The following is an 8,177-nucleotide window of genomic DNA, read 5'->3' as shown; positions in this document are numbered from 1 at the left end:
TGAAGCTGAGAGTCTTGAGATACTTTCGAAATGGTATGAGGGTGGGTGTGAGTCTAATGCTGATGGGTATGCCTTTGTACTGTGGGAGCACTTTAGTGAGGTTGCAGTGTGAGGTAACAGTAGGTTTTGAGGGTCGGGTACAGAATGTGGAATGCAGTTTGCTGTTTTGTCATAGCTGGGGAGATGTGAGGCGAATGCTTGAAATGAAAAGAAATAAACCTGGTCATCTTCAGACATTCTCGCAGGATCAACAATCACGAAGATTAAGGCTTCCCAAATGCCACTCGCTTTGGTAATGAAGGGTTGGGTTTTGAGATCTTTCGTGACTTCCTTCACTAGACACCCTCTTTATAGACGAAGATCAGGATTCACTTTTGGGCAGGAAGCTACTATTGCTCGGTGCAGCAAAATCAGGTGAGGTATCGGTATGATGGAGAGGGTCCTGTGTCAGAGACCTGGCCAGTAGGACACCCTGCAATAAGGGGTCAACGTGCACAAAAGAATAGTGGAACTGTGAGCCATGCTGAGCCACCTCTCCTTCTCGCCTCAGTGTCTCCATGGTGCCCCGCAATAGGAAACCCCTTGCCTGGGTCCTACCTTTCCTCAATTCAACACCCCAAAGCTGTGATTTACAAGTGTACTATCATTGTTAGGGTATTCATTGAGCGCAGACCTAGCTTTAAGAAGCAATGGAGCGCTTTACAATGATAGGGGGAAGAATCAGCGCCCAGGCGCCTCCGGGTTGGGTGCGCTATGTAAATTGCAAAATAAATAAATAAATAACGTGGTGAGGGAAATAGAAACAAGGGAGCCAGGAGCTCACAGGGGAGGGTGAGGGCGGGCAGTTTTGTAGCACAGGATCTACAAGCAACCACGGGAGAAAACAGTGAGAAGCAGATCAGCCAGTCTCAGGGAGGGCGGTAGTGAAGACTGAAAGAAACACAGTGAAAGAAAATAGACCCTAAGCGACCACCATTACATAAAGTCATTGTAATCCACAGCATGCAGCTTCTACAACCTCCTCTTTCTAATCACCCACCATTCACACCTCTTAAGGAAGAAACCAAATACTAAAGCCACCCCTACCACCCTCCATTACCTGCACACACAGCAGAAAGTTCACGTTGAATGCTTAGATGCTTAAATTCAGAAGACACATTCTGAACACTGCAGAAGCATGGCTAGGAGGAGGCTCAGGATTAGTTTTTATGTCCCTATAATGAAATAAACAACTGCAAGCTGACCTCTGCAAGATAGCTCAATGGGATGTGACAGATCAAATCCAGCAGGGAAGAGGTGTAAAACACACACATGCCACTTGCATGCTCTGCAGTGCCACAAAAAAAGAGAAGGGTGGTTGTTTTTACCAAAAATTAAAGGTACTTCATACGCTTTAGTTCCCTGCCACTTCAATCTCTGCCTGGAATCTGTTTTAACTTAGGGTTGCATCAGGCTGACTAATAGAAATCAAAAGAGGACTAACACTCACAGATGTTGGACATTCAGAGGTGCAAGTGTTCCCCTTTATGTTGACCAGATACCGACTGTCTTTTATAAAAGGGGCACCTGGCTTTTCCCTGTCCGCTCCAGGTATCAATCTTATGTAGACATATAATTGAACAGGACGGCTCCAAATCTAATAGACATTCCACAGTGATACAATCAAAACAACAACATAACCATTGTAACACAGGTATACAAAGTGTGGTACATTATATGTGGGCTCAATATTGCTGGAAATATTGAGTAAGCATCCACATTTCTATCCTCTATCGCTAAAATGGGGCTGGCTAAGTCTATACCTCAGTTGGTTTGTGCTGCAAATGATCGTCCAAAATAGAAGGGGGAGGCAACATAGACAAACCCTGATACAGATCGAAACACAAGTGGATATACCGCCTCAATTCAGCCAAAACAGGGTTAAACGTCTCAGTGGACTGAAATACCTTGATCAGCAAATTAGTCTATGATAGTGCACTTGTTGTGATGTACTTGGAGTGTATGCAGAGCCATGTGATGTAAAGCAGAATGTTATGGTGTGAATGAGGGAATGCTTGTGGTTAGGGTTGTAAGCCCGGGCAGTTGGTGAGCCCCTGCCTGGGCGATGAGAGCCAGTGTCTGTTCATAGTAACTGTTCCAGCTGAGCTAACCTGATGTAACCTAAGAAGTATGTAATAAAGCTATTGGAACTTACCTGCAGCCTAAGGAAGTCACTATATTTCAGCACCCCCCATATATGACCACCACCATTAAGGCATAAGTGTATACCCTCTATCATACAACCAGAAAGGCCTGGGGAGATGTTTACACATATTTACCAACACGGAGATTAGAATATATTAGCAGCGATAGATGTACTGAAATGACAGGTGTTGATTAGCAGACTGTAATAGGAGTTTACAATTTACTTAGAGTGTTAACACAACTACCCTGTCACTTTCATATTTACCTTAAAAGATGGGGATACACATACACAAAGAAAATGTATATGTCAATAAGAAATTGTAACACATCCTGGATATGGATGATACAGGAAGTGATATGGATGTGTTCAGACTATGTACTTTGACATTGACAGAAGAATGCTCTGTGCACCCTCTTAAGTAAAACCATGTTGTCACCGCCCACCCCTAGTGACACTTATGAATGGAATATTAGAAAGAGCTGAATTGGCCAGAGTCATGAGTAAAACATACCTGGAGATGTGCAGGCTTACAGCAGCACTCAGCCCCTCGGCATGTATGGCATACACACAGGTTACTGTCCAGCGTTTCTTTATGATTAGTTTTACTCTTAACTGCAGCACAACATGGAGGAAATAAATTAAAAAAAGAAAAAAGATTCTGTGGTTGGGTCCACTAGACTAGAGCACATAATAAATTAGATTTTTCGTTTGGTATAGAACAAAAAAAAACATAATATTCAATATGTATTAGAACTATCTATATGTGACCCATGCATGAGTCAAATATAACGAAAGGGCTTGGGAATACTACACCAGCGCACTAGCATAAGATGGCCGCCACGGCGACTCGCATTCATGGATTGTCTGGTAGCTTAGCAAACAGTATATACAGAAACTGAACACGCAAGCCGGACCTCGGATAAGAGCAGGGCCGGCCTTAAGGCTAGCAGCGCCCTGGGTGAACTGGCGCCCCCCCCTCGCCCACCGCGCCCTCCTGTCTAACAGAGGGCGGGGAAGAAGGAGGCGGGGCCAGGATGGTCAACTTTTTTTTTGTTTAACCTCCTCGCTCCAGCGAGGAGGTTAAATAGGTGACGTTAGCACCCCATTGTCATTGAATGAGCCCGCCATCGCAGGTTCATTCAATAACAATGTGGCACCTGCCTCACCTTCTGCCACCACGCCAGCTCGGGGGAGCGCTTAAAAGACTCCCCGGAGCTGGCGTGGTGGGGGGATAATGGCACCTTTTCTTGTGACAAGTGTCCACGGCAGAGGGGCGCATTTAAATGCACCCACCGCTGCGGGCACCTTTTACAGTAAAAGGCCGCCTGCTGCGCCTTGTCCCACAATGCCAGCTCGGGGGAGCCCTTGAAAGACTTCCCCGAGCTGTCGTGGCAGGGGCAAAATGCACCCTGGGGGGCGTGGCGCCCCGGGCGGTCGCCCGGCTCGCCCGCCCCCTAAGGCCGGCTCTGGATAGGAGGATCCAGTGGTGCGGCACAGAGACAGTGAGTTTGACTCCTCCATGTTCACCACTGGGCGAGTACTTGGTGATTAGCTCCATAAAAGCTTGTCATTGTACAATCCTACGTTCTGAACTTCTGTGGTAGTGAAAAGCACGTAGCAAACCACCGGTGCACTGCTTTTAGACTACGAGGCGTCTGCTTCACTGCATTGTGCGTTGGAGCATAAAGCACTGGTTTTACACATGCAGAAGTATGTATGCGCGCTAGGGCATGATTGATTTTAACTTCATGGCCGTACATCTGCAACTTCAAAATGTCACGGGTTTTCGGGAAAACACGGGGGCACTATCCTTGAGCACATTACACCTGCACAATAACAGAGTTCAAAATGTCACAAACTTTCGGGAAAACACTGGGACACTTACCTCGAGTACACAAAAGTAACCGCTGATTAGAAATGGTAATTAGCTTCTCATCCTTTAAATGTTCACATCCCAGGCTACCAATACCTGAGTTTGTGGCTAACTGCTTGCCCTGAAAATGCATGGCAAGCATCACCATTGGTAGGATACAGCAACCAGTAGTTCCTCTTGACATTATCCTACAGTGGATATGTATACTACCTTCTGTGATATTATTCAACAGATATAGCCCGTTGCACCTCTTAAGGTCAAAATTGAAACACAGTAACAGGAGACTTAGCAGGTAACAGCTATAGGCCTTCTTCAATATTATACACTAACAGCTACGGTTTGTACGGACGTCCAATACTTTATTTGGTATCTTTAAAGAAACTATTCAACGGAGCACGAATTTGGATGACTTGCTGCCCAATCAGATGTACAAGAGGTCGAGAGAATCTGCTTGCTATGTGTCCCACTGTGGGAGCTAAAAGAAATGTCCAACATTCATTGATCGATAAATAAATAAATCTGGTCATACACCCTTTTTAATTTCTAATTATCATTCTTAAATATTTACATTTAGACTACAGAGCACAGAAACCCTCTTCAAGGGGATTCAATAATTTTTCTGTCCTGATGAAAGCCGTCTCAACTAGAGCATTTGCCGATCGCTCCACAGGCCGTAACACAGATGTGTCGATGACAAACTGACAATATCAGTAGTGTCAGATGTGCACTACGTCAATAGCCTAGTGAATCTGGCAAATGGACTTAGCCAGCCCCAATTTAACGATAGGGGATAGACATGTGGATCCTTCCTCTATATTTCAACTAATATTGAGCACACATGTAATGTACCGCACTTTGTATACCTGTGTTACAATGTTTATGTTGTTGTTTTGATTATTTATTTTAATGTTTTTATTTTATTTTCATATGGCTAAGAAAACTTAACCTTTAACAAAAGAAACAGGAAATTACAGAGGGAAAAAAACCAAAAAAATAAAGCAAAATACACAAATGATAACAATACCGAGTAATAACAATGATAACAATATAAAAATAAAACCATTAAACATTGTTCATACAATATACTTGGTTACACAATGTCTCTGCATACTACCAGTTCAGTATGGAAAGAAAAGAAAAAAGAAAAACAAACATCTAGAACTCTTTCTGAAAGGTATTCAGACCCAAACATTTACAAAAATTCACAACTGCAAGAACAGTTGAGGTCACATGTCCTGCAAGACACACTGTCCACAATATGATCCCCACCTCCCACACTCCTTTGTCCAAGAAATGTCCCCAAATATGTACATCTCTGCCAATGTACAGGGGAACATTCCAATAAAATGTGTATCAGTGTTTAGATCTGCCCAACATTACACAATCTATAGTTTGCTAACAGAGTATCCAGCAGGGCACACCTAGCTAGCAAGGCTTTAGCTGCCAACATATTCCACCTAAAACGCAAGATAATGAACCTCACAGACTTGGCCGGGTAGATAGCTAGATATGGAGCCAAAATGCCCTTTTTTGATCAAATTGTAATTGCACCACAGATGGATAGGCATGCATACTTTCTACTGTCTGAGTCCATTCGAATTTGTATAACAATTTGTTTACACGTACAGGGTTAACCCTAAGATTATGGCGGGATAGGTTCAAGTCCCTCAAAAGAACTTGACAGTATAACATTTCATTAACCCAATTACAAGATTTAGAATTTAAAATTGCCCCGGGATCATCATACAGGGGTCCCTTAGTGGGACAAAGCATCTTTCATACAGCAGATATAATTGATTGTATCACTGTGGAAACACGGAAATGGACTTCTCTATACATGTAATGTATGAAATAAATTTAATATAAGCCAGAAAAGTGGAGTTGAATGGGTGTATGTTAGCTTCAGAGTCGCCAAGATACCGGCAAAAGGAAGGTAGAGTGTAAATATGGAACGCAGGAGGTTGCAAAGAAATGCATGCCCCTGTCTACCCAGAATAGCGTCTCTGAATGGTACACGTTAGCAGGGGTGTTGCTAGATCTCGAAAAGATCCGGGGCCACTTTAATGTTGGGACACGGGGCTAGCTAGCCTTTTGTTTGGAGCCCCTGAGCTTCTATCCAGGGGTACAACCAAAAGACCCAGGGCTATAGCTATCTCAGTCCCGCTCCCACCCCTAGCAAAGCCTCTGCAAGTCAGTCCATCGCGCAAGAGCCACCATACAAGCAAGCTAGGTTCTGCAGTGAGTGACACGAGGGAAGGCAGTGGGAAACAGATTAAAGATGATTGAAGAAATTGGTCATTGGGAATGCAGAATGACAGAGCAGCAGAGATATGAGGAAGGAACAGCTCAGTTACACTGGCGCACACAATTGTCCCGGGCATCAAAAACATCGTGCCCACAACATAAAATTACAGTTTGCTACTTTTTGGGATACAACGTTTGTCACGGGAGGATAGCTCAGCGGCAATGTGCTCACCTTGGAAACAAGACGATATGATGCAACACAGGTTCGATCCCAGGCTCCACGCTTAAAAACCTTTGTTGAGTTATAAATACGCAACTAAGAGACAGATTCCTGTAACAGCGCCTCGATGCCCTTGTGCTGTGTGAGCGCTTTAAAAATGCAAATAAAATTTAAAAAAATGCTACCCAAGGGGAATTTTTGGGTGATATTTTTTGCAAAATGCATTTTAAAACATATTTGGTACGTAACATTGGTTAAAACTAGAACAATAACTTCAAAGAAACCCATACTAGAATGTTGTGCCAGCCACTCAGGAATTGCCTATTGCCCCATAGGCCGATTCGAGCTTGGAGTTAAGGAGGACATCACTCTAAGGCACCAGTGGTAAGTCTAACAACTCTGCTATGGCATTATGGGCCGTGCCCAGGGATGGAGTCATACATACAAGTGACAGGTGTGTAAAGGGTTTAAAAACAGAGGACTAAAATAACAGACCAGGCCATAGAGCTGGATTAAACGAATAGAATTCTTGCTTTCTTTTCCGCATTCTGAAAGGAACCCAGTAATTACCGGCATGCAGTTAGACGGGAGCCGACAGAACCTGCCTCTGGATCGAGAAAGAACCACCGTGCAAGTACATGCTACCGTTTCCAGGCATGCTGTCAAGCAGCATGCATTTTTCTGCACCCCTCCTACCTATTAAGACAGAACAGCGGCTCCTAATCGTTGAATGCCGCCGCGCCTTCAGCCATTTAACCTTCACTGCACTTGTGTGCGCTTAAATTCACAAGAAAACAATCAAAGCCAGCCATGGCGAGTTCTTTGGAGCTGGGAATGTCCCAGGCCGCAGAGAAGCGCTGGTGCCTGCGGGTGCCGTGTATGATTGGCTCAGCACAGTCATGGCGTGTTTCTTTCTCCTGCCTTCGGGGTCCGTGGAGACTTGTGCTGGTCGTTCTGACTCCGGGGAAATCCGGCCCAATTCCAGGTCTGTCACATGGCCTGTGGTCCCAGCTCCTCCCCAGCCCCGTTTGCTGCAGCTTCTCAGATCTTTAGTGGCGGGGTGCAAATGGAAGGGTACAGGTCTAGAATGCAAATCCCTTCCAACGGAATCGATAGCAGTGCAGTGACGTATACACGCGGGGTGCCACCGGCTCTCGGTTCCGATTGCCGCTTTGCACCCCTCTCTCGGGATCCTGCAGAAGGCCTCAGGTACCGTGGCAGCTCAAAAGAGGATTTCGATCGATGGTTAACAAGCAACACTAGCATAGAGTTATCGAGGGTGGTGGGAGGTGTGGGGGCGGAGGGGGGGGGACTAATCAACAGTGGCGGCCATCACTAGTAGCAGGCGTTAGGCCGTTCCTCCCACCTGCGCCGGTTTTATGGCATTTCATAGGGACTACATCAGCTTGCAAGTCACCAGCAGGCCTCACTGTACCGCTGCTTCCTTGCAGAGGCCCAGAACACACACCACGCCATTTCCAGCTCTGCGTTCTAATCCGCTCATCAGCGCTTAAGAAAGCATGCATTGCGCCTCGGCCTTGTATTTATAATTAAGTGATAATTAAGTGACTGTGACTAGCCAGTCCATGACCACCGCGCACCACGCCTGTGTTCCCTGAACATGTACTCGCTGGTTCAGTCCCTAGTGTGCTTCG

At 45.2% G+C, this 8,177-nt stretch overlaps 1 long non-coding RNA gene across 1 annotated transcript in view; it reads left to right on the top strand.

Annotated features, from left to right (window-relative positions):
- The first annotated feature begins 7,577 nt into the window (after positions 1–7,577).
- LOC138468269 (uncharacterized) overlaps positions 7,578–8,177 on the top strand; it is a 177,325-nt gene continuing 176,725 nt past the window's right edge. The window contains exon 1 of the long non-coding RNA XR_011268230.1: positions 7,578–7,731. This is a non-coding gene — a long non-coding RNA (uncharacterized lncRNA). The remainder of the gene's footprint in view (positions 7,732–8,177) is intronic.

Source organism: Ambystoma mexicanum, chromosome 4q, assembly GCF_040938575.1.
Source record: "Ambystoma mexicanum isolate Mex_15411 chromosome 4q, UKY_AmexF1_1, whole genome shotgun sequence".
NCBI classification, from domain to species: Eukaryota; Metazoa; Chordata; class Amphibia; order Caudata; family Ambystomatidae; genus Ambystoma; species Ambystoma mexicanum.
Note: the sequence above shows the minus strand (reverse complement) of the source record. Positions and strands in the feature narration are given on the sequence as shown.